The sequence below is a fragment of the Orycteropus afer genome, unplaced genomic scaffold (genome assembly GCF_000298275.1).
Source record: "Orycteropus afer afer isolate SDZICR_OR568_19922 unplaced genomic scaffold, OryAfe1.0 scaffold00152, whole genome shotgun sequence".
NCBI classification, from domain to species: domain Eukaryota; kingdom Metazoa; phylum Chordata; class Mammalia; order Tubulidentata; family Orycteropodidae; genus Orycteropus; species Orycteropus afer.
In genome coordinates, this window is record NW_006921739.1 from 4171789 (window position 1) to 4199719 (window position 27931).

Sequence of the window (27931 nt, forward strand, 5' to 3'; positions counted from 1 at the left end):
TGTCTTTAATGATCTAACTCATCTGTGGGGCCAGTTTTTGACCATTATAGTTATTTTTACTTAATTCAAATTTATGACTTGTAGCTCTTTGGTTAATTCTTATTGCTTTTGAAATATCTTTTGTTCTACAAACTCGAGCCTTTTAGAATGGCCAAAAAATTTACTACACAAGTACTACAAATTTGTTTTCTGAATATCCTAAACCTTTTCTTTATTGTCACTGGACTGCAACTCTGGGACATTTATTATTCCTTGTCTTCACCTGTGAGCCCACATCTCTTTTTATAAATATCACTTTTAGAGAACAGCTATATTCTTTATGACCTGTTTGGAATTAGAATTCATATATGCTCTTTCTGTTTTAGGTTTTATTATTATTACATTCTTTGTAATTGTTTTCCATTATATTTTATCAACCCCATGTTAGTAATTGAAGGAGCATATTCATTTTAGCTGCCATTTGTTGCTTGCCACCTTACTGTATTATTTCTGGGCAATAATTCTTTACTATGAAGCTTATCTCAGGTATCATTCTACTGTGGCTTACCATTGCCCTTAAGGCATGGCAAGAAAATGCATTTGTTAAACTGGTTCAGGCAGTAGCTAGTGCAGTCTATTTAACTGAATGCTAGATTTCACCCTCCTCTTCTCAAACTGTACCTAAAATTCAGATCCATTAGGTTATCTCATACTGAACTATAGTTTTGGAACTCTTGAGTGTAACAATAAGTGCTTCATTTCATATAATGAGCCTCCCAGATTTTTCACAAGAATTTCAGCAGCTTGCCTACAGGGAAAAAAGGCCTTTTTGTTTTCAAATTTGGAATAAACTAAGATTAGGATGATTGCTTATTTGTTATAACTCCCTCATTTGACATCTGTGGAATAGAACTACAGCCTTACCTTTAACTCTCAGTATTAACTACACTGATTTTCTGAAATAATACCTTCTCTAGCTTTGAAAAGTGCTGATATTTCAGATTTTCCATTATCTTCACACTACAGTTTATCAAGCTGTTGTTGCAAAATGATGTTGTGAAAGCACATATGTCTGCATCTCTACAGAGCAGGCTTAAGGGAAAAAGATGACAATCACCAATGTGTTTAATCCGTGAGAAAAATAACAACATAGTAATTCATATTACACATCTAATGTTTGCTCTGAAATATCTTGTTCAGTGATTAAAAACAGGTGGTCTGGATTTAGACTGGATATCGAAACCCAGACTATCATTTTCACTGAGAACAAATGGCTAAATCTGAGATTTAGTTGTCTCATCTGTTAAATGGGAATTATACTACCTACCTCACAGTGTCATTGTTGTAAGGTTTACAAGAATTAATATAAATAAAGTATGAGCACAGGGTCTAGCATAAGGTGACACAAAATAAATTTTTAACTTTTAAAATTTAGAAAATACTTAGATAATTACCCGATATTAATTAATGCAAACACACTGACATTAATAAGTTTCTGAAAATTTAAAAAGTATTTTAAAATATGGAATGTTAAAGATATCCAAAAAATCAAAATTATGCACACTGGCTTTAGATAACAGATTAGCTTGCTGAAAAGAAGCAATTTTCAAATACCAAATCATGAAGGACAAATACATCCACAGTTTGAGGTGTATAAATCCTTATTTTTTCAGTAAGAAAAAACTAAATCACTTTGACATCATGGATAGTACTGATTTAAAGTCTTGAGTAAAAATATAGACTTGACATTTTCTTCTAAAACTCTTAAGCTAACTCAAGTTAGATATTTAAGGAGAAGTTGTTTTGAAATATGACTTAGGAAAAGTCTTTAACTTACTGAATCTGAATCAGCAAAGGAAATCCAAAGAGTTCAGCACCCAAAAAGATGAGGATAAACAGAATATGTACTTTCTGTGCCAAAGTATGTGCCAGCACTTTGTGTAAGATAGTCAAGTCTTACCATGTGTGCTTTTAAATTCATGTTTACTCCACATTGAACTTCCTTGAAAGATGTGACTATCTCCCTTAATCAATGTTTGATTCAGCTGTCATAAAAATATCATAAACATGTTCAGCAAAATCACCACTGCCATTTAACAACTAAATCTTTACAATAAGTAAGATAAGAGGGTTCACCAAGATATTTAATAATTTACTATATTATTTTTATGCAGATATTGTGGTTTGGATTCATGTTCCTGAGTAATCAGACAAAAAAAAAAAAAAAATACTCCCCTTATATCATTTCCAAATGGTTTACTATACCATGTACAAAAGTGGTTTTCAGTATGAACATTAATCTGTACCTAATGTTTCAATCCTTGGTTGGAGTGTAAAGCTCAGTGGTAATTTAAAAAACAATGGGTATGATTATATTGTCATTGTAATTAATCCCAGTGTACCAAAAGATGAAAAACTCATTCAAAACATAAAGAGAGAAAAATGTATTAAACATATGCTTTTATTTTAGGCTGCCTATGGATATAACATATTCACACAGAATTATTATATCTTTCTCAAAATTTCTTTGACATCATGTATGTAGTATTTATCTAAACCTTCATGATCAACATCTGCTTAGTACAGATGTGACTTTATTATATATATTAATTGTTGTTGTTGTTGTTAGGTGCTGTCGAGTCATTTCCAACTCATAGTAACCCTATGTACAGCAGAATGAAACACCACCCAATCTCATGCCAGCTCCATGATCCTTGCTATAGTTGAACCCATCGTGTCAGCCCCTATGTCAATCCATCTCGTTGAAGGCCTTCCCCTCTTTTGCCCACCCTCCACCTTACCAAGCATGACATCCTTCTCCAGGGAATGGTCTCTTCTGACAACATGACCAAGGTAGGTGAGAAGAAGTCTGGCCATTCTCGCTTCCAAGGAGCATTTCGGCTGCACTTCCTCCAGGATAGATCTGTTTGTTCTTTTAGCAGTCCATGGTACTTTCAATATTCTTCACCAGCACCACAACTCAAAAGCATCAACTCTTCTTCGGTCTTCCTTATTCATTGTCCAGTTCTCACATGCATATGAGGTGATTGAAAAATATCATGGCTTGTGTCAGGCCCACCTTAGTCCTCAAGGAGACATCCTTGCTCCTCAGCACTTGAAAGAGTTCCTTTGCAGATGATTTGCCCAGTGCTATACATCATCTAGTGTCCTGACTGCTGCTTCCTTTGGCGTCGATTGTAGAACCAAGCAATGTGAAATATTTGACAACCTCAATCTTTTCTCTATTTATTGTGATGCTGCTTATTGGTCCAGTTGTGAGAATTTTTGTTTTCTTTATATTGAGATGTAATCCATACCACAGACTGTATTCTTCAATCTTCATCAGTAAGTGCCTCAATTCATCCTCAGTTTCAGCAAGCAAAGTTGTGTCATCAGCATATTGCAGGTTGTTAATGATTCTTCCTCCAATCCTGATGCAACGTTTTCTTCATATAGTCCAGCTTCTCAGATTATTTGCTCAGCATATAGATTTAATAAGTATGGGGAAAGGATACAACACTGATGCACTCCTTTCTTGATTTTAAACCACAAATGTGGTTTAAAATATATTAATAGTATTTGTCATTCTCCTAACAAATTACTAATATTTTTCAAGTAGTTAAGCTATAGAAAGACCTTAGAGGTAGTGAATAATTATTTCCAAATTTCATCTTTAAAAAAGGCTTTTATAAATTTTAAACAGCTAATCTAGACTTAAGTCCTACATGTTCATTATCTTGTAGTCATTTTTTCAGTATATTATGTATCAGTTCAAATATGGAAAATTTTTAAATCTTATTTATCTTCTATTAAAGAAAATATTAGATATATTTGAAATTGATTAATTTTCTAAATTTCATTTGTACATGTCAGTGCAATAAAAAAATGCTCTATGTAGTACTTTAATATTGTTGTTGTTAGACACTGTTGAGTCATCTCCAACTCATAGCTGCCCTATGTACAACAGAACAAAACTCTGCCCAGTTATATGCCAGCCTTATGATCCTTGCTATACCTGAGCCCATCATTGCAGCCACTGTGTCAACTCATCTTGTTGAGGGCCTTCCCCTTTTTTGTTGACCCCCCACTTTACCAAGCATGATATCCTTCTCTGGGGAATTGTCCCTTCTGACAACATGACCAAAGTAGGTGAGATGAAGTCTGTCCATTCTCACTTCCAAGGAGCATTCTGGATGCAATTATTCCAGAACAGATTTGTTAGTTATTTTAGCAGTCCATGGTACTTTAGGGAACTCTGGTGGCATAGTGCCTAAGGCATTTGACTGCTTTAAGTATTCTTTGCCAACACCATAACTCAAAACCATCAACTCTTCCTCATTATTCCTTATTTATTGTCCAGCTCTCACATGCATGAGGTGATTGAAAATACCATGGCTTGGGTTAGGCTCACCTTAGTCTTCAAGGAGACAGCTTTCCTCTTCAGCACTTGAAAGAGGTCTTTTGCAGCAGATTTGCCATATATACTACCTTATTTAATCTCCCTAATACTCTTGTGAGATGGCCAATAACAGGGATAAATACCCTTTTTGTACACATGAGAGAAGATTAGTAATTTCTATTGTTGTTGTTGTTGTTGTTGTGTGCCATCGAGTCAGACCCGACTCATAGCGACCCCTCCTTGGGTTTCTGAGGCAGTATCACTATGGAAGTAGATTGCCCCATCTTCCTTCTGAGGAGTGGCTAATTTCTGTAGTCACATATTATTATTTTCATTACTGCCTGGTAAAATTTTGCCCTTCATGAACACATTCCATATGAGAAGAAAAGTCAAAATAAATTTAGCAAAATAATTTTTAAAATCACAATAAGATGTTATAAAAAGATTATTTTGTAAAAATAATCTAGCAAAAACTTTTTTTTTTTTTAATTAACTGCACTTTTTCTTTTTGCCCCATCTGGTAAGAAGGGGCAACTATGTCCCCACTAGCCAGTCACACCAGCCACACTTGCTGCCACAAGCAATAGATGAGTGCCATTACCCACTTATGCACTACTGAATTGATGACAGATTGTGTCCACCACCCACACACCCTGCCATCAGCTCCCCTACATGATCATTGAACTAAGACCCACTCCTACACGGACACCCACAACCCCACCCACCCAGAGACAGGTGGTAAGCATACCAGTACTGCCAAACTAATGACCAGAGTACCATACCTCCTCCCTTCTACCAGATATATCAAAACAACAGAGTGAAACAAATCAATATACAATCAACAAATAAATACAATAACACCACAATGTCTTGAAGACAACAAAAAACTTCAGATAAAACAAACAAAAGTTAAGATGGCTCAAGCAAGTGACCAAAATCCAGTACCAGAAAATTTTCCTGATGAAGAAATAATAATAAAACTGCCTGATAAGAAATTCAAAAGAATTATATTTAGGATTCTCAACAGATTAAGAAAGAGATCAAGGAAAATAGATAAAACTAGGGAAATCACAGACAAAGCAAGAAAAACACAGACAAGACTCTAGCATAATTCAGGAAAACAATGCAAAAACAAATTGAAAAAATAAATACACAATTTAAAAACCATACAAAAACAGCAAATAAAAATCCAGAAGATTAACGCTAAAATTTCAGAAATAAATTACAGATTGGAAGGACAAAGAAGTAGAATTGCCCCAGTAGATGACAGAAGCAGTGAAAAACAAACCAAAACAAAAGGAGCTCTGGTGGCATAGTCCCTAAGGCATTTGACTGCTAACCAGAAGGCTGGAGGTTCAAACTCACCAGCCACTCTTTGGAAGGAAAATTGGGCAATCTACTTCTGTAGAGATAACGCCTCAGAAGTAGAAGACAAACCCCTTAATAGGTTAGATGAACAATTAGAGAAAAGAATGAAGAAAAATAAAGATACCTAAGAATTATATGTGACACCATAAACAGGAATAACTTAAGTGTGACCAGAATTCCAGGACAGGAAGAGACAGAAAAAATGCACAAGGAAAAATTTCAAAGATTTGGTGTCAGAAAAGGTCCCTAATATCATGAAAGATGAGACTTTATCTATCAAAGAAGCTAAACAAACCCCAAATATGGTAGACCTCAGAAGAAATTCACTAACACATATCATAACCATCTTTTTGAAACCAAAGAGGAAGAAAGAATCCTGAGAATAGCTCAGGAAAAATGAAATGTTATCTATAAAGTAAAATCAGTAAGATTATACTCTGATTTCTCAGCAGAAACCATGGAGGCAAGAAGACAATGGGATGACATATATAAAAATCTTGAAGAAAACTATCAACCAAGGATTACATACTCAGCAAAATTGTTTCTCAAATAAGATAGCAAAATTAGGACACTTACAGATAGCAATTAAAGGAATTTGTAAATACCAGACCAATCTTAGAAGAAATGCTAAAGGGAGATTTTTAGACACAGAACCGACAATATCAAACAACAACCTGAGATTAAGACACATGAAAATGTCACCTGGAAACCAACCCAAATAAAGAAACTTCAAAAATAAAATAAACCTACAAGACTGAAAACAGAGAATCAAAGATGTTAACCTGTAAATGACAACCACAAAGCAGAAAGAGAGAATAAATGGTATAGTTATACAACTCCAATAGGAGAGGAAGTTACAATGATATCAAGATAAATCAGACTGTTTTAAGCTCCCAAACCACAAACCCAATTCACTGCCCTTAAGTCAATTCCAGCTCATAGCGATCCCCATTGTGTTTCCCAGGCAGTAAATCTTAATGGAAGTAGACTGCCAGTCTTCCTTCCACAGAGTAGCTGGTGGATTTGAACTGCCCAACCTTCTGGTTAGTAGTCAGATGCCTTAGGCAAAAATAAATTGCAGGATAACCACAAAGAAAATTAGTAAATCTTCCCACCAAAATAAAAAGAGGAAAATCATAAAGACTCAATAAACACAAAATTAACAACAATGAAGAAAATGAAAAGAAAATCAATAAACAAAATGAAGTAAGCACCGAAAAACACATGGAACCAAGAAACCATCAGCAGCATAAAAATAAAAAGGGTAGAAAAATATATATTAAGCAAATGCCAATCAAAACCAAGCAGAAGCAGGACTATTAACTAGGTGAACTAGGCACTTGACTGCTAACCAGAAGGCTGACGGTTCAAACCCACCAGCCACTCCTTGGAGGGAAGGTTGGACAATCTATTTCCATAGTGATACCACCTCAGAAACCCAAGGAGGGGTCGCTGAGTCGGGTCTGACTCCACAGCACATAACAACAACAACAACAGACTTTAAGGAAAAAAACAACATAAGAGACAAAGAAAGGCATTATATAATGATCAAAGAGTCAATCCACAAAGATGACATAACCATAATAAATATCTATGTACTCAAAGAAAGAATTCAAAGCATATAAAACAAACTTTAACAAAGTTGAAAACAGAAATAGACATCTCCACTGTAATGGTAGGAAACTTTAAAACACCCTTTTGATAAAGGATAAAAATAGAAAGAAACTTGGCAAAGATATAGAAGATCTAAACAGCACAATCAACCAGCTTGACCTCATGGCATACACAGAACATTCTACTCAACAACAGCACAGCACACACTCTTTTCTACTGCACATGGATCATTCTCCAGAATAGACCATATATAAAGCCACAAAGTAAGCCTCAATACACTTAAAACTATCAAAATCACACAAAACATCTTCTCAGATCACAATACTATAAAACTAGAAAGCAATAACAAGAAGAACAAAGAAAAAAAAAACATGGAAATTGAATAATACTCTAATTATACACCACTGTGTAATAAAAGAATAAAATTGTAAAAAATTCATTGAATCAAATAAAAATGAAAAGACAAAATATTAAAACCTTCAGAAATGAAAAGGATGTCTTCTATCACCACTTCTATTCTACATTGTATTGGAAGTTCTAGCCAGGGCAATAAGACAAGAAAGGGATAAAAGACATCCAAATTAGTAGAGAAAAAAGTAAAACTATCCCTATTTGTGGATGATATGATCCTATACATAGAAAACCCAAGAGACTCAGAAAGAAAACTACTGAATTATTGAAAGATTTATAATAGTGGCAGGATACAAAATCAACGTACAAAAAATCAGTTGGATCCCTTTATACCAGCAAAAAATTTCTGCTGTTACTTATTTGCCATCGAGTCGGATGCGATTCATAGCGACCCCTCCTTGGGTTTCCGAGGCAGTATCACTACAGAAGTAGATTGCCTCATCTTCCTTCCGAGGAGTGGCTAGTGGGTTTGAACCACCAGCCTTCTGGTTAGCAGTCAAATGCTTTAGGCACTATGCCACCAGAGCTCCTATAGGACAATATGCTGAGTGAAATAAGTCAACCACAGAAGGACAAATATTGTATTAGTCCACTATTGTAAAGCAAAGGAAAGGTTTACATAGGTGTGGTAGTTAAGGTTGTGTGTCAACTTGACTAGGCTGTGGTTTTGAGTGGCTAGGCAGCTGGATGCAGTTATACCCCATGATGTGATTGAATGTGGTATAATCAACTCTATGGTGGAATGTGCTGTGAGCAACTAATTAGTTGCCTTCAGGATGTGGCCTGCTTCCAGTATATAAGGAGATGCTTTGAGAAAGGTCTGGAGCTTCTTGGCACATCTGGATCCTGCATCTGGCTGAGTCATCAGTGACCTGCCATGTTGCCTGCCAATCTTGGGAGTTTTTCTAGACTTGCACTAGTGGCCTGCTGTGTTACTTGCTTATCTTGGGAAGGAAGGTTGGGCAATCCTACTTCCGTAGTGATACTGCCTCGGAAACCCAAGGAGGGGTCGCTATGAGTCGGGGCCGACTCGACGGCACATAACAACAACAACAACATGCCATTTTACTTGTCAATCTTGGTGTGTCAGCCTCAGCATCTAGCAGCTGCATGAGTCAGGAAAAACCTCCAGCTCTAGTGAGTCTGGAACAGGAAGCAGAACCAAAGCCCAAGGTCAAGGGGCCTTCACCCAGCCCCTAGAGCTGGCACTTTAAACTTAGAATTCTAGCCTCCTAAACTGCAAGAGAATAAATCCCTGTTTGTTAAAGTCATCAACTTGTGATAGTTCTGTTATAGCGGCACTAGAGAACCAAGACAATATGGAAGGAAACTTCCTTTGTTGGTTACCAGTGACAGGAGGGGAATGGGGGGGTGGGAAAATCACTAGATAGGTAAGAAATGAGTATTGATTTGGGTGAAGGAAAAGGCAATATACCAAAAGTGAGTGACCAACACGATAAAACTAAAGAAAAGGAAAACACAGAGAGGTGCACAAGAGGTACAGACAACAAAGATAAACAATTTTACATACACAATACAGCATTATCATTAATAACAAACATTAATCTATGGATACATAGGTAGAGAGGCTGAATGACTGGGTATGTCTAGGCAAAAGGCAGTATACCCATAACCATATGTAAGTATGCAGATGATATTTCTATATACATGTTCGTATGTACTATAACAATGTCCATATATATATAATAGAATTAACAGGGGTCAAAGTTCTGAAAATTTCTTAGCCACAGCCAACCACCCTTAGGGAGTGAGTTGATGGGCCCATGGACTCAGGACCATGATTGCAGGGGACATCAAGCTCAATTGGCATAACATACTGTATACAAAAACATTGCTCTACATCTTGCTTTGGTAAGTAGTAATGGGGGTCTTAAAACTTTGTAAGCAGTCATCTGAGATGCAACAATTGGTCTCTCCTCAACCAGAGCAAAGAAGAATGAAGAAAACCAAAGAAGCATGGGAACAATTAGTCCAAGGCACTAATGGACCATGCAAACCTCAGCCTACATGACCCTAGGACTAGAATACCTAGATAGTATCAGGCTACACTGTCAACCCCTCAGAAAGAGATTAGTGTAGATCTTGGACAGAGTAAGAGAAAATTGTGGAACAAAACTCAAAATCATTAAAAAAAAAAAAAAAAAAAAAACAGGCTTACTGGTCTGATAGAGACAGTGAAACCATCAAGACTATGGCCCCTAGTAACCCTTTGGCCCTGGAAATGAACTCACTGTGGAGGCTTCTAGCCAAACAACAGACAGGCATGTAAGGTGAACAATTATATCAGGTAGGTGCACTCCTTAGAATGATCAACCACAGGAGCTAAGAAGGGCAGTATTTACACAAAGAGCTCAGAGACAGGAATACAAAGGAAAGAAGGACCTAGGGAAAAGGTAAACACAGGGAAGAAATGGGAGGAGAGCTATTACATTATGTGGATTGCAATCAATGTAATGAAACAAAATGTGTATGGACAGTTGTATAGAAAATGAATTTGCTCTGTAAACTTTCACCCAAATCACATTAAAAAAAAAAAAAAGAAAGAAGGAAACTCAAAAGCTGTGCTCAGAGGTCAATTTATAGCAATAAATACACACATCAGAAAAGAAAAAAGAGCCAAAATCAACAATCAATCTAACATCTCCAACACTTAGAGAAAGAGGAACAAAAAGAAAAAGTCTGCAGTTACTAGAAGAAAGGAAATAATAATAAAGCAGAAATAAATGAAACAGAAAAACAACAGAAAGAGTCAACATGACTAAAAGTTGGCTCTCTGAAAAGATTAATAAAACAGACAAACCACAGGCAAATTTAAGAAAGGAAAAGAAGATGCAAATAACACAAATAAGAAATGAAAAGGGTGACATTACAGCAGAACCAACTAAAATAAAAAGGATAACAGAATACTATGAATAACTGTATTGCAACAAATTTGAAAACCTAAAAGAAATGCCCAAATTTCTAGAAACACGCTACCAACTTAAACACAGACCAAAGTAATAAATAAATAAATAAAAATTAAACAGAGCCATCACACAAAGAAATAGAACAGGTGATTTAAAAAAAAAAAGAAAAGAAAAAACAGTTCTCATATCTATGTTCCTCACAGAACTATTAATAATAGTCAAAAGATGGAAACAACCTATGTGTCCATCTACTGAAGAATGGATAACCAAACTATGGTCCCACACAATGGAATACATTGCAACTCTAAGAATAACGTAGAATCTGTAAACCACACAACGTGGATGAACTTGGAGGACATTATGCTGAGTGAAATAAGTCGACCACAGAAGGACAAATATTGTATTAAATACAATATTTAAAAGTCAATACAATATTAAAAAGTCAATATAATATTAAAAAGTCAAGGAAAGGTTTTATATGGGAGGAAATTTTCTTTCTTGGTTACCAGGGGTAGGAGGGGAGAAGAGGGAACACTGTTAGATAGGTAGAGACAAGTATTGATTTGGGTGAAGAGAGGGGCAATATACCAAATGTGAGTGATCAACACAGTTGTATTGAGAATGAGGAAGACATGGAGAGGTACATGGGAGGTACAGACAACAAATATGAACCCTTTTGCACATACGGTACTGCAATGTCAGTGAAGGCAAACACAGATATACAGGGTGGACAGATGGGTGGACAGGCTGAACTATTAGGTATATCTATGCAGGGGGCAGTGTGTCCAAGACCATGTATAGGGTTGGCACACATTGTTCCTACAAATGTATTGCTATGTTCTTAAGAATTCCCAGGTATACAGTAGAGTTGACAAGGGATAAGGTTGTTGTCACTTCTTAGGCACAGCCAGCTACCCAGAGGGAGCCAGTAGTTGGACCTGTGGGCTCAGAACCATAGTCCCAGGGGACGTCAAGCTCAATTGGCATAACATACTACATAAGACATTGCTCCACATCCTACTTTGGTGAGTAGTGACTGGGATCTTAAAAGCTTGCAAGCGGCCATCTAGATGCAATGATGGGTCTCTCCTCATCCAGAGCAAATAAAAATGAAGAAAACCAAAGATGCATGGAAACAATTAGTCCAAGCAACTTATACACCATGTGATCCTCAGCCTAAATGACTATGAGACCAGAACTAGATGGTGTGTCTACCACTGTCAACCACTTGGAGGGGGATATCTGTAGGAAATCCTGGATAAAGAGGGAGAACAATGTGGAACAAATCTCAAAATCATTATGAAAAAGAAAAGGGGGGGGACCAGGTTTTCTGGTTTGATAGAGCCTGATGGAACCACTGAGACTATGGCCAATGGCTTTACTCGAAAATTCTACTAAACATTCAGATTAGAGTTGACACCAACTCTACTCAAACTATACTATAACACAGAAAAGGATAGAATATTCCCAAACTCATTCTACAAAGCAACCATAACTGTGACACCAAAGCCAGGCAAAGACAAAATAATTTGTACATCTATATGGTGATGTGGGAGCTCAGGTAGCGTAGTGCCTAAGGCACATGACTGCTAACCAGAAGCTGGCAGTTCAAACCCAGCAGCCACTCCTCAGAAGGAAGGTGGTGCAATCTATTTTCGTAGTGATACTGCCTGGGAAACTCAAGGAGGGGTCGCTATGAGTCATGTTTGACTCGAAGGCACATAACAATGACAACATATGGCAAAGCAGTGCCTAAAGCATTTGACTGCTAACCAGAAGTCTGGTGCTTCAAACCCACCAGAAACTCCCCAGAAGGAAGACTTGGCAATCTGCTTCCATAAAGATTGACTACTTTAGAAACCCAAAGGGGGTTGCTATGAGTCAGAATTGACTCAATAGCAGTGAGTTCTTTTGGTTTATATATCCCGCATGAACATAGACATAAAACTCTCAAAAAAAAAAAAAAAAATCCTAGCTAATATAATCCCACATCATATCAAAAATATAATACATCATGGGCAAGTAGAATTCATGCCAAGTATGCAAGGATGACTCAACATTAGGAAAACAATCAATGTAATCTACCACAAAAATAAAACAAAGGAAAAGAACCATATGATCATATCAATAGATGCTGAAAGGCATTTGATAAAATCTAATACCTACTCCTGATAAAAATTCTCAGGAATATAAGAATAGAAGTGAAATATATCAACATAATTAAGGACATTAACATGAACCCAACAGTCAACAGTATTCTCAATGGAGAAAGACTGAAAGCATTTCCCTTGCAAACAGGAACCATACAAGGATATCCTTTATCATCACTTCTATACAATATTGTATTGGAAATCCTAGCCAGAGTAATAAGACAAGAAAGGGTAACAAAAGTCATCCAAATTGGCAAGGAAGAAGTAAATCTATTCCTATTTGCAGATAATATTATCTCATACATAGAAAATCCCAGAGACTTGACAAGGAAGCTACCAGAACTAATAGAAGGATTCAGTAAAGTGGCAAGGTACAAGATAACATACAAAAACTAGACAGATTCCTCTACACTAACAAATAGAACTCTGAAAAGTAAATCAGGAAAATAATACCATTTATAATAGCTACCAAAAAAGATGAAATATTAAGGAATAAACCTAATCAGATATACAAAAGACTTATACGAAGAAAGCTACAAAATACTACTGCAAGAAGCAAGAAGAGATCTATATAAATAGAAGAAAATACTATGCTCATGTATAGGATTTACCATTGTGAAAATGTCAATATTGCCCAAAGTGATGTATATATATAATGCAGTCCTGATCTGATTCCATTAACATTCTTTAAAGAGATAGAAAAACTAATCACCAACTTTGTGTGGAAAGGAAAGAGACCTCAGATGAGCAAAGCACTACTGAATAAGAACAAAGTAGAAGACCTCACACTTTCTGATTTCAAAATCTACTATACAGCCATAGTGCCTAAGGCACTTGACTGCTAACCAGAAGGCTGGCGGTTCATATCCACCAGCCACTCCCCGGAAGGAAGGTTGGGCAATCTACTTCTGTAGTGATACCACCTCAGAAACCCAAGGAGGGGTTGCTATGAGTCAGACCTGACTCGAGGGCAGTGGGTTTGGTTTTGGTTTATGCAGCCATAGTAGTCAAAGCAACCTGGTACTGGTACAATGACAGACACATAGACCAATGGAATAGAATTGAAAATGTAGAAGTAAATCCACCCACCTATGGATAGCTGATCTTCAACAAAGGGTTAAAATCCATTAAATGGGGAAGACATAGTATCTTTAAGTAATGGTGTTGGCAAAACTGGATATCCATTTGCAGCAAAAAGTAATAGGATCCATACCTTATGACTATATACAAAAACAAACTCAAGATGGATCAAAGACCCAATATAAAACCTAAGACCATAAAGATCATCAAAGAAAAGATAGAGGCAAACTTAAGAGCTGGACTTTGGGGCAAAAGTAATCTATCAAACATAACTGAAAATGCACCAACAACAGCAGATAAACTAGATGACTGGACCCTCTAAAAATTAAACACATGTATCAAAGATTTCTTAAAAAGAGTGAAAAGAGAACTTAATAGACTGGGAAACAATTTTTGGAAATTATATATCTGACAAGGGACTAAACTCTAAAATTCATAGAAAACATCAACACCTCAACAACAAAAAGACAATCCAATTGAAAAAATGGGCAGAGAACATGAACAAACTATTTACCAAAGACTACATTCAGGTAATCAACAAACACATGAAAAAATACTATCATCAGCCATTAGAGAGATGCAAATCAAAACTACAATGACATACTATATCACTCTGAATAATGGCACTAATCAAAGAAACAGAAAATAATAAATGTTGGTGAGGTTGTGGAGAGATTGTAACTCTTATATACTATGGTAGAAATGTAAAATCATACAACCCCTATGAAAAATGATATGATACTTCCTTAAAAAAAAAAAATACCATATGATCCAGCAATCCAACTACTAGGTAAATATCCTTTAAAAAAAAAAAAAAAAGCCATGACATGAACAGATATATGCACAGCCATGTTCATTGCAGCATTATTCATAATAGCAAAAAGATGCAAGCAACCTAAGTGCTCATCAGCAGATGAATAGATAAACAAGTTATGGTACATACACACAATGGAATACTATACAATGTTAAAGAATAACAATAAATTCATGAAATATCTCCTAACATGGATGCATTTAGAGGACCTTATGTTGAGTAAAATAAGTCAATCGCAAAAGGACAAATATTGTATGATCCCACTATTATAAAAAGTCAAGTCAAAGTTTACACACAGAAGGAAGCCTTCTTTAATGGTTATCAAAGATGAGAGGGGGAAGAAAGGAAACTCACTATCAAGTTGATGAGTATTAATTTGGGTGAAGGAAAAGGCAATATACAGTAAGCATAAGGTCAGTACAACATGACCAAGGCGAAGGAAGACACTTGAAGTTTAACAAGAGTAAAAGGCAACAATGGTAATGACTATTACATACACAGTTTTGCAATAACAGTAATAACAAACAATAATCCACAAGTAGATACACAGATAGACGTGCAAGCTGAACAGGTGTGGGTTGGCAAAAGGGAGTATACCCATGACAATATGTGTGTGTGTGTGTGTGTGTAAGTTTGGCAGAGGAATTTTTCTATATATATATTTGTATGTGCTGCAAATATGCCCACAGATATGGTAGAGCATACAGGGGGAAAAGTAACAAAAACTTCTCAGCAGTAACTAAACAACATGAGGGCCTGAATCACTGAATTTGGGTTCTTATGACAGTAGTCTCAGGGACACCTAGAACAACGGGCGTAACAGTACACAAAGACAAGGTTCTACATCCTACCATCGTGCAATAGGGGTCTTAAAAGCATGTGAACAGCCAGCTAAGATGCAAATATTGGTCTGGTCCCATTCAAAGCAAAGAGAGGAAAAAAATCTAAATCTTAAGGAAACAATTAGTCCAAAGGACTAATGGACCATGTGAACCACAGTCTCCAACATTTTGAGACCAGAAGAACTAGATGGTGCCCAGCTACTACTACTGACCACTCTGATCAGATCACAACAGAAGGTCCTGCATAGAGTAGGAGAAAAATGTAGAACAAAATTTAAAATCATGAAACAGACCAGACTTATTGGACTCATAGAGAATGGTGGAGCCACCGAGACTATGAAAGCTTAAGTCTGGAATTGAACACACCCAGAGGACCACCTTTCAGTCAAACAACAGAGGTTAAGTCTGGAATTGAACACACCCAGAGGACCACCTTTCAGTCAAACAACAGAGGCCGGCCTATCAGGTGAACAAAAACACCTATGAGAGTATACTCCTCAGAACAATCAACCATATGAGATCAAAAGGGCAGCATTTGCCTAAAAACAAAGTTCAGAAAGCAGGAAAGGGCAATAAAGGACTGATGGAAACAGTGAACCCAGGGAGTAAGTGGGAAGAGTGCTGTTACATTAAGGGGATTGTAACTAATGTCACACAAGAAAATGTGTCTAAATTGTTGAATGAAAAACTAATTTTCTCTGTAAATTTTACCCAAATCACATACACAAATAAGTTTTATTAAAGGGGAAAAAAAAAAGGACTATTAAAAAAAATTTTTTTTCAATTAACACCAAGTATAATCATCTACCAAACTTTAAACTCCCAATCTCATTATTAATGTTTAGATTAAATACGCAACTTGATAACACAAGCTCCCAATCTTAATCACTTTTATATCTCACCTGACATCCTAACTCCCATCCCAACCCACTGTGCTGAACGTAGATTTGACCAGGTATAAAATTGTTGATTTTTGAACATATGAGAAAGAGGTTGAACTAAGTACAGTAGTAACATCTAGCTAATGTTATATTATCTTTCTCTCTGAACCTTACTATTTCTAGGAAACTTTTAGAGTGTTCCATCTAATAGTCTCCCACTTGGAGTCCCTGAAAGCCTGGAAAATAACTTAGGTATGCAATAAACTGTGTGTTAATTCCAAGATGTTACAGTTGACGTAAGGTCCACATCTCTGAATTTTCTTTCCCCTTACCTTCGATCACTCATCCTTTGCTTCATTTTAGTGTTTACTGACCAACCACAAAGTATTAGGCTTAGATGAAACATAAATGAAATGTCATGATGCCTATTTTTAAATATCTTAGCATTTAGTGGGAGCAGCTTACAGACCAAAGAGATGCAGTAAAATTCAACCTATTTTTCAGTTAGTCTTTGCCAAAATGTTTGGGGAAAGGGAATTTACATTTGCTGCTTTTATTTAGTTTGTATATTCACTTTTATGCTCATTTTATTGTGAAAGTGTAACCACAAACTATTTTAATTTTGTCAGGAAATGATACTTGAAGCTTCTGCTTACCTGTTTCATGCCATCAAACAAAGAGTGTTCTTCTGGAGCCTAAGTCCAATGACCTGGAAGTCAAAATGAGAGTGCTTAATACAAAAGCAGAATCTATGACTAGGTAGGCAATTTGATCTAGCTCCTAAATTGCTTCATCCTTCTTAGTGCTTTTTTAAAATTACTATTCATAATTTTTACCAAAAAAACAAATCAAACTCACTGTCATTCAGTCAATTCCAACTCATAGCAACCCCCATTGGTTTTCCAAGTAAATCTTTGCAGAAGTAGACTGTCTCATCTATCTTCCGCAGAACAGCTGCTGGGTTTGAACTACCTACCTTTCTGGTTAGCAGCCAAGTGCCTTAACCACTACACCACCAGTGCTCCTTATTTGTAATTTTTAGTAATTATTCATTACTAATTTAGCAGTTTAATTCATAATACAAATTTTCTTGATTTTAAGGAAAAGTTCCTTGTTTTTGAAAGCACTTGTTTCTACTTTTCTTGGAATCTGTTTCTGTTTGCTTGCTGTTCTGCTGTTTTAGGCAGATGTCATAGTTGCTGATCCTTATCTGAATCACAGAAATGATCCCTGTGTACTTCAGTATGAACAATGTGAACTAAAAAGACAATATATATATTTTATTGCAAACTGCTTGTTGACTGGTAATTTACCTATTTATGACCTGCCCCAAGGTGGGGATATCTATTTTATACTTCTGCTTTTATTTCCACTGAGGAAAAGGATAAACACTATGATTAATGATATTTTAAAGGTTTTATGAAGACAAAAAAATGGGTATTAGTATCTTTTTTTACAGATAGGCTTATGTGAAATTTAATAACATTTCTTTGGAGGGAATATAATAAAATCAGTCATTTACTGTCTACTGTCCATATCAACTTTTTTGACCTAATGAAAAGGTATAAACTTCTAGAGTTCTCTGTCCTAATTAGGTTGGGAGGAAGAGAGATAGGGAGATTAAAGATATAAGGAAATGGTATTAAAATATTGTAACTATAAATTTTTATTAAAATAAATTTTTATTTATAGTTACAATATAGGTTAAAATTTCTACTCACTCTTTCATTTCATTAAATTCATAACTTTTCAAGGTAAATCTGTTTCATTGAACTCAATTAAGCTACAAGAGCTTCATGGTAAATATATTTTACTTTTCAATTAGTCTCAATCTTAAAGAAAATATTCATAAAAATAAGTGAACAGATTGATTTTTTTTTTTAAGAAATACAATTCCAGGTGGGTTTAGACAGGCCATATTCATCATTAGATGTTCAACCTTTAAACATTTTTTCAATTAAAAATATCAAGTACATGGAGCATTTAAAGAGTAGGGAAGAACAATGGAAATCAACATCATAGGAAATAAATCTTTGGGACTATCTATCAGAGAAGAGTGATAGAAAAATGCCTCTATTTCCTTTTGTTGTTTGTTTTACCTCCACTGAGCTTGGAGTCTGTCACTCAGACTGGCCTCTCAGCCTAGGCCACTCATTCCTCCCACCCTCATTCCATGCAATTCCTCCCAATGATCTCCTCTCTTAGTCAAACAACATGAGTTCATCCTTCATGACTAAAATTACATGCATCTTCACTAAAAGTCTTTTCTTCCCGTCCATTTGGGGATAGATACCCTTGTGAGTGCTTCCAAAGCAACATGCAGAGGCTTCTCTCACATTTATCTCATAGAGTAGTAGTGTGTTTAACACTTAGAATTAAAGGTAAGGCTATAGCTCTAGTCCACAGAAGTCAAATGACAGAAGTGATATTATAAGAAGCTTATAGATGTCTATAGATTTTCTTTTTCCCAGTGGAAGACACCTGAGGACTGTGAGCTGTTGTTGTTGTTAATCTACTATGCCATTTTCTCCAGCCCAGGTTTAGGGTGTGCCTGGAAATTACCTTCTCTTGTATCTGGCATCTATTAGTCAAATGAAGGAAAAAAAAAAAAAAAAAAGTACCAAATAGCAATTTTTTATAAGTTAATGAGAAATGAATGTTTCTTTATACAACATATCAGTCATTAAAAAGAGACATATTAGTACAAACAATTTAACTCAATGGCAGTGGGTTTGGCTTTTGGTTTTAAAATAATAATGAATTCCTTCTATGTGGTAGGCACTTTGTATGAGACAGTCAAGTCTCATCATGTTTGACTTTAACTTCAGGCTTACTCTAGAATTAACTTCCTTGGAAGATATGACTAACTATCCCTTAATCCTTGCAATATAAACACATTTATTAATATGGATTAGTGTTATGAAGTTTAATATTAACACAGAATGTGAGTAAATCCTGCAGATAAGTAGAACAAATTTATAATTCTTCATTCATACTCCACCTCCTATACTCTACAGAAGATTTGACAATTGTCTTAATTATCAAAAAGAAAACTTGAATGCAAGACCTTGTGGGGTTTATTTTTATATATTCCAAGTCAACCTCAAAGGTTCTCAAACTGTGAACTGCAAAGTGTTGTAAACATGGAAATATAAGATCTTAAGCATGACACTGACTCTCTCCTCCCCAAAAGAAGTAACTCCTCTCTATTGCTCAAGTCATTTGATCTTCATGACATCCCTGGGAGTTAGGAATTGCTATTATCCTGAGCTCAAAGTTACAAAGATAACAGACCTATTGATCACATTAGTGATCATTTAACAAATATAAACCACTTATTGATCACATTGGTGATCATTTAATAAATACAAACCGCATCACTGTTCTTGTAAAGTCCATTGTAAATAGGTGTAGGAAATATTGCTGATTCTGTCAAAATGGAATAAATAGGTACATAATTGAGAGGAATTGTCCCCGAAGGAAAGATTTTAGAATATTGGTCTTTATTCACGATTTGCCTAATCTTCATATATAAATGTATTCTAATTCTTTAATCATAGATGTTCGATTCATATCACTAGTATTAGTGTGGTTTTCAAGCAATGCAAGGAGGGCAGCTGCATAACAAGGACATGCAGACATGACTCACAGACGGAACTGTATGAAGCAAAGTGTACATCCACCCCAGAAAAATTCCAAACTGCAAAGGTATCCATAACGTTTATGTAAAATGTCAATTCAGAAAGTACCTTCTTTTCTAGTCTTACAAAAAAAAAAGCACTTCAGAAAAATCAAATAGAGAAGCTGAATTTTCTGCTATGAAAGTATCTGTGACAATAGAAAGAAGGGAAATTACTCAGGTAATTAACTAGAAGTCTTTTTCTCCAGCCCAGGTTCAGGGTGTGTCTGGAAATTACTCTACCTTTTCCTAGTACCCTGTCCCTTTTCTTCAGATGTACAACTGTGCCTTTCTCTTGGGAGTCACTTAAAGATTCTCATAACATCACTTCGGTCATTTGACTTCTGTGGACTAGAGCTATAGTCTTACCTTTAACTCTAACTATTAAACACACTACTTTTACAAAAGAATTCTTTCTCTTGCTTTGAAAAGTACTGACATTTCAGATTTTGCACTATCTTCACACTAAAGCTCACCAAGATACTGCAAAGTGATATTGTGAAAACACATGTCTCCATCTGTACACAGCAGGCTTAAGGAAAAAAGATAAAAATCAGCAATGTGTTTAACCCATTAAAAAATAACACAGTAATTCAAATTCCAAAGTTAATGTTTACCCTGAAATACCTGCTTTATTTCAGGTGGTTTGGGGTCAGACTTGATATCAAAACCCAGACTGTTATTTTCAATTTGTGTCATGAAGGACAAACAGCTAAATCTGAGATACAGTTCTCTCATCTGTTAAATGGGAACTATAATATCTACCTGCACAAACGGCGAGGCAGCCATATGTTCTGACCTCCTCTAATCCCACAAGAGGAAGACAGGATTACCAGCAGTAACCCAAGGCCTATTCCTGCCAGGCCAGACATGGTGCCTCCCTCCAGCCCTTTCTCCAACCGTTCCTCCCAAAGCACCCACCACCTCTCTCCTGGGTTCAATAATTTGCTGCAGTGGCCACACAGAGCTCACAGATTATGGGGTTTATTAGGGAAGCACCAGAGGCTACAATTCAAGTTCAGGAAAAATGTTCAGCCTCTCTCCCAGCCCACCGTCCCTCAGCCAACAGTCTCTCACAGTCTCTTTCCCAGCAGTGCTGGTCCCTTGGTGTCTCACTCAGCAATGCATGTCTCTTGCATCTCTTTCCCAGCAGCATGTGTCTCTTTCAGGGGCGCGTGTCTCTTCTGGCAGCACGTCTTCCTCAACCAGCAGTCAGAGAGAGTTCTGCCTCTAGGATGCCTTCTTTTGAGCCCAGCAGGGTGGTCAAACTAGCCAATCATAGCATCAGAACTCTAAGCACTTGAGAGAGAGTGGGCACCTCCCAGAACATTGTTTTGTGCCACTCCCAACAGAAATACTCCAGATGGACAACTTCAGCAATCAGGAGCTCCTCAGTTGCTCATAGCAAATCCCACCTTGGAGTTTACAAAGGCTTATGGGTAGAAAAGCCACACTAAGTAATTTACTACACCGCACTACCTCACAGTGTCATTGTTGTAAGGTTTATAAGAGTTAATATAAATATAGTATAAGTACAGAGTCTAGCACAAGGTGACAAAAATAAATTTTAACTTTTTAATTTTTAAAATTTATAAAATATATGGGGCAGTTCTGTTCTGTCCTATAGGGTCACTATGAGTCAGAATCAATTCAATGGCAGTGGGATTGCTTAAAAAAAAATTGACTCAATGGCAGTGTGTTTGGATTTCTGGTTTTATACACACACACACACATTATATATGTATACCACACCAAACCCACTGCCACCGAGTTGGATCTGACTCATAGCGACCTCTCCTTGGGTTTCCGAGGCAGTATCACTATGGAAGTAAATTGCCCAATCTTCCTTCTGAGGAGTGGCTGGTGGGTTTGAACCACCCTCCTTCTGGTTAGCAGTCAAATGCCTTAGGCACTATGCCACCAGAGCTCCCCAGCACTATGTTAGCAGCTAGAAAATACAGAAATAATTAAAGATAACTGTTAATTAAGAACTCAGTATAGCAGGGGAGGTAGAGACAGAAGAAAAAAATATATACATAACACAAAGAGGACATTACCAAGATGTAGATTAAGTGCTATAAAAGGACAGTAACCATGTCCTGCTTGCAGTCAGAAAAAGTTCTCCTAAGAGACGACTATTTGAAGAAATAGATATGAATTTTCCAAAGCAAGAAGAGGAAATGTATTCTCGGCAAAGAAACAGGTTTACAAATGGAAAACAGACAAGAAAGGCCAGGCTGCCATGTATGATTATAGAAATTGAGCACTTCTCAAATTATTTACATAACAGTCATTAAAGATTTTAATACTTATTTGAACAATTTTTCAGGCAGATAGCAGTAAAGGAACTTGAGATAAGGGATACCTTACTGAAATTTGCAGTTACCATTAGTGTTAGCCAAGACCCTGGCGAAAGGTCCAGGCATATCCTGAGGGCAAGAAGTCCAATGTGATAGAAGCCAAGGATACTTGTGAGCAAGAGGCAGAAAACTAGGTTGAAACAGGAAACTGAGACCTGTAATGGTACAGTGTTTCGATTTATACTATCAGCTTCAAATTGGTGATAGGAGAAGCTTTCTTCTTTCGGGAAGTTAAGTCTATTGTGAAGGGGAGACTAGTAAGAAGGCCATGGAAATAGGTAGGTAAAAGACTTAAAACCAAAAACCAAACCAAACTCACTAACATTGAGTTGATTCCAACTCATAGCGACCCCCATGGGTCTCCATGGCTGTAAATCTTGACATAAGTACCACATTGCCTTATCTTCCTCCCACAGAATAGTTGATGGGTTTAAACCACCGACCTTTTGGTTAGCAACCAATTGCCTTAACCACTACACCACCAGAACTCTTTCAAAAGACCTAAAGGCCTTGAATAAAAGTAGTGGAAATAAGGGAAAAGAGAACCAAGTTTGACAGGTATTTCTCATCAGTGACTCTTATTATGAATCACCTCTTCAATTGCAAACTGTATTTTTCTCCTACCCAATAAAACCCCATTGTTGTTGTTGTTGTCTTGTGCCATCATGTCGATTCTGACTCCTGGTAACCTCATTCCTTACAGAGTATAACTTTTCCAGAGGGTTTTCTTGGCTGTCATCTTTACAGAAGCCTCTCAGCAGGCCTTTCTTCTGCAGTGTCACTGAGTGGGTTCCAACCCCCAAGATTTAGCTTGGTAGTCAAGTGCAAACTGTTTGTACCACCCAAAAACCTGATAAACCCATTGAGGGGTGTAAATCAGAATGATATCAGAAAGAAAACAAATTTTTAAAATGTAGATGAAAAGTTTTTAACTTAAATAATTTAGTTCTTCTAAATCTGAGTTATATCTGGAGACTTTGCATTGGGAGGACATTTTAAAAAATAGAGAAACACTACTAAAATGTACTTCTTATAAAGTGAGACTGACTACAAGATGAATTCCTTCCTAGTTTATGAAAGTATATTTTCATGTTATTAAGTTTTCAAAATATGAAGGATTTTCACAAATTCTATAGTAACTAAAAAGCATTTGGCAGAATTATTGCATGTAACTATTTGCCACTAAAGGAAAAACAATCACATTTCCTCATTTTTTTCCCTACACTCTCGGTACTTTTCAGGAGTATTATTTTATTTATGTCAAAGAGTTTACCAGGGCCAATAAAAAACGCCCCCAAAAAAACAATAAAAACCCATTAGCTGTTAAATATTTGTTCTCGAGTTTTTCTGTTAACTATGAACAGACAGAAAATAATTAGTCAATTAAAGGCTGCTTTCTCAACTCTACTCTTAGCGTACTAGAAATTACCACAAGCCCTGTCCCTCTGGTGGCATAGTGCCTAAGGCATTTGACCAGAAGGCTGGTGGTTCAAACCTACCAGCCACTTTTCAGAAGGAAAGTTGGGCAATCTATTTCCATAGTGATACTGCCTCAGAAACCCAAGGAGGGGTCACTGAGTCGGATCCGACTCAGTAGCAATGGGTATAGGTAGTATCTATTGCTTCCAGATGAAAGATGAGAAATTTCATGTACTTACATATTTTCCTTTCTCTCCAATTACCCTCTAAGTTCTGATTTTGTCAGTTATAACTAAATATCTGTAGCTTATATAGGAGTCCTGGTGGTGCAGTGCCTAAGGCATTTGACTGCTAACCAGAAGGCTGACGGTTCAAACCCACCAGCCACTCCTCGGAAGGCAGGTTGGGCAATCTACTACTGTAGTGATACCTCCTCGGAAACCCAAGAAGGGGTCACTATGAGTCAGACGCGACTCGACGGCAATGAATTGCGTTTTGTTTCATTGTCCGTTTCTACATCAAACTTAACTCAAGGCTATTGCTCCCTTTTTCAAGAGTCTAGAAAAAAAGAAGCTTAATCATCTCTATCAACCACCACTAGTTTCTGCTGCTATGATCTACCTATACCTAAGAGAATCATCCAAAAAATTGCCAGTGCATATTGACAGCTTTACCTTGTTTTCACCCCATATGAGTATGCAAAATGGATGTCAGAATGTTAGATTATGATGTACATTTTAATTGCTAGGTAATAAAATCTGTGAAGGGTGTGTATAGCAGCCAACTATATGTTTGGAAAGGTAGGTAATAACTTACCAATTATAATATCATTCCCTTGTAATTTATTTTTTTCCAGGTGGTTGACATTTGTACAGCAGAAACACACAACACAAAAGCTCAAAACCTACAAAATAAAATGTGCAACCACAGAAGCACACAGGATGCAATCATGGACTCTGAGGATTTTCAGAATACATCTCCCATGATAGGAATGGACCATCCAACTCCTACATTTTCATTGTTCAAGTCCAAACAGTGAATAGTCTGTTTGGTACTTGATAAGTCTGGAAGCATGGCTGCAGTAAGGCAGTTAATTTGCTCTCCTGAATGAAGTGATTTAAACTTACAGAACTATAAGTTTAAGTTTACTTTTAAAAGGCTAACTAAAATATATATTTATTGTCTTAATAAATATTGGTATGATGTTTTCATATAAACAAGTACTAGAGATGACATGCTAAAATAAAAATAATTGTTATACTAAGGTTATTACATGATAGATAATTTTTAATACATTTTCATCTTTAGTTGTAATTAATTACAAATAACATAAATATAAATGATCAAAAAGGTAAAATAAAAATCATCCATAATTCTACCATCAAGATAACTATTGTCATTGAACATAAGCATATGTGATTCTAGCCTTTTATCTGTTCACATATTTTCTCCCTCAAATATGTGATAGTATCTTATATAATGTTTTATAATCCAATTTTTTTACCCGGTATACCTTAAACATGCCCACATAAAAAAGGCTCCTATAACATAATTTTTAATGGTCATATCACATGAACTAGGAGCTCTGGTGATAAAGTGGTTAAGCATTAGGCTGCTCACCAAAAGTTCAGCGGTGCAAACCCACCAGCTGTTCTGTGGGAGAAAGACGAGGTAGTTTGTGTTACTAAAGATTTACAGACTTGGAAACCCTGTAGGTCAATTCTACTCTGTCCTATAGGGTCACTACAAGTTGGAATTGACTTGAAGACAGTGAAGTGCATATGCACTTACCAATATGTAGTCAAATAATCGCTTATCGTTGTACACTTTTAAGATTTTCAACTTGTTCTTATTAAACATTACATTGCAATGAGCATCTTTGTATGCATTTTTAAATTACTTCCTAATGAGAAAATCCTTATATAAAACTGTTAAATAAAAAGATACAGATTTTTCAGGTTTTTTCAAGTATGATTGATTTCTTTTTATTTTCTTAGGTACTTGATTCAAATTATTGAAAAGGAATCTTTGGTTGGGATAGTCACATTTGAACATTTTGCTCAAATTTAAAATTATCTAACAGAAATAACTGAAGATAATGGTTACCAAAACATCACTGCAAACCTGCCTCAAGAACCTGGTGGTGGAACTTCAATTTGTGAAGGACTCAGAGCAGGATTCCAGGTAGAATAAAAATGTCTTTCTAAATATCATTTGCCATTTTAGGCTTTTAAGTCTGTCCAGTTTGAACAAGGGGCATAAGATCTTAGGTCCCTTATTTAGTAACATTCTCACCTGATCAAGGCCAACCATTTATGGGAAGGAAAAAAAAAAGACTCTCCCATTGTTTGCTGTTCACAGATGGAACCTCTCTGAGTTGTAGTTGTTTCGGGGACATACTTCTGAGGTACTGAGTTGCACTGAGAAGAAGTTAAGTAAAGAAAGATAAACCAAATGTGTACATAATCATCTTGATTTTATTGTGGAGCTCCCCATTTCTCTATCCCTCTACAGTTTGAATTTTTATGAGCACAAAATAATGCTGTTGAATGGACTGTGAAAATGGGAAATTTATAACTTTTCTATATTATGGATAAAGAAAACCCCAATTTACCAAGTTAAATTGATATCAAAAAATTACAGTGATGGAGGTAGATCCCGAGGCACTATGTTACCAAACCCAGTGCACACAGGTGAAATCAAAATTTTGAACTCCAAAAATTGTGAGTGCCTTTTGAGCACTACATTAAACTGCCTCCAAGAATCAAACCCCTTGCCATTGGGTTGATTCTGACTCATCGATCCCATGTGCGTATAGGACCCACTTAAGTATCTTCCAACCTATATTAGCCTCGATTTAAGCCTGTTCAATGTCATTCATTGTTTAAGTCACAGAAAGCTATCTTCCTTCAAGGATCTTCTTTTTGCTTCAGTTCAAGTGAAGACTGTTACTCTCATCCACTGAATAATACCATCTCTTAACTTTCTTCATAGTGTCTATTTATAGTAAAGCACATTGGTTTAACAAGGCAAGTTTAACAAGATTCAGAAAATCCTGGGATCCTGGCTCCATTGTTTATTATCTAAATGACCTTGGGTAAGGTATTCAACTTAGAAGTTTCCATTTCCTAACCAAAAAAATGTAGGCATGATCCATTGTCATTGAATTGATTCCAACTAATAGTGATACTACCTATCTCATTTAATTGTGAGAATTATGTAAGATAAGTACTTAAAGCCTGCTATTATTATAATAATTACCATAATTCCAATTATATCTGCTTACTTAAAAAATATGACAGTACTCTACATGGTACTGTTCAGGTTACCTAGTGCCACTCTGATAGGAATATACCACAAATGGGATGGCCTTAACAAACAGGAGTTTATTATCTTACAGTTTGGAGGCTTTAAAGTGCCAAGCCCTAGAAGCTGGGTGAAAGCCCCTCAACCTTGGGGTCCAGCTCTGCCTCCTGCTCCTAGCCCACTGGAGTTAGAGGCTTTTCTTCACCCAGATAGCTGCTGGCTGCTGAGACTGAGAAGCCCAAGGTTGACAAGTAAAAAGGCACAGGCCTAATGTTACCAAACCACACTGCAGGCCATTAATTTAAGTCCATTGTAAGTTCCAAGGTTGGCAGAGCATGGCAGGCTGCTAAACAACAACATGGCTACATGCAGGGTTCAAGCATGCCATAGGCTAGAGACCATTCCCCAAGGCTTCTGCTTATATACTGGAAGTAGATCACACTCCCTAAGGCAGCTACTCAGCTGCTCACAGTAGATTCCACCATGGAGTTGACTACCAATCTCATCATGGGGAATACTACATCCAGCTGCCCAGCCACTCAATCAGGCCCAGCCAAGTTGACACACAAACTGAAATACCACAGGGATTATATCTGAATATTTGCCCATATTGCTTGATATGTTTTCTCAAAATTATATGTATATATATGTATACATACATATATATATATATATATATACATATATATATGTATATATATA

General features: G+C 36.4%; 1 pseudogene; it reads left to right on the forward strand.

Annotated features, from left to right (window-relative positions):
• The first annotated feature begins 2267 nt into the window (after positions 1-2267).
• LOC103201493 overlaps positions 2268-27931 on the forward strand; it is a 33910-nt pseudogene continuing 8246 nt past the window's right edge.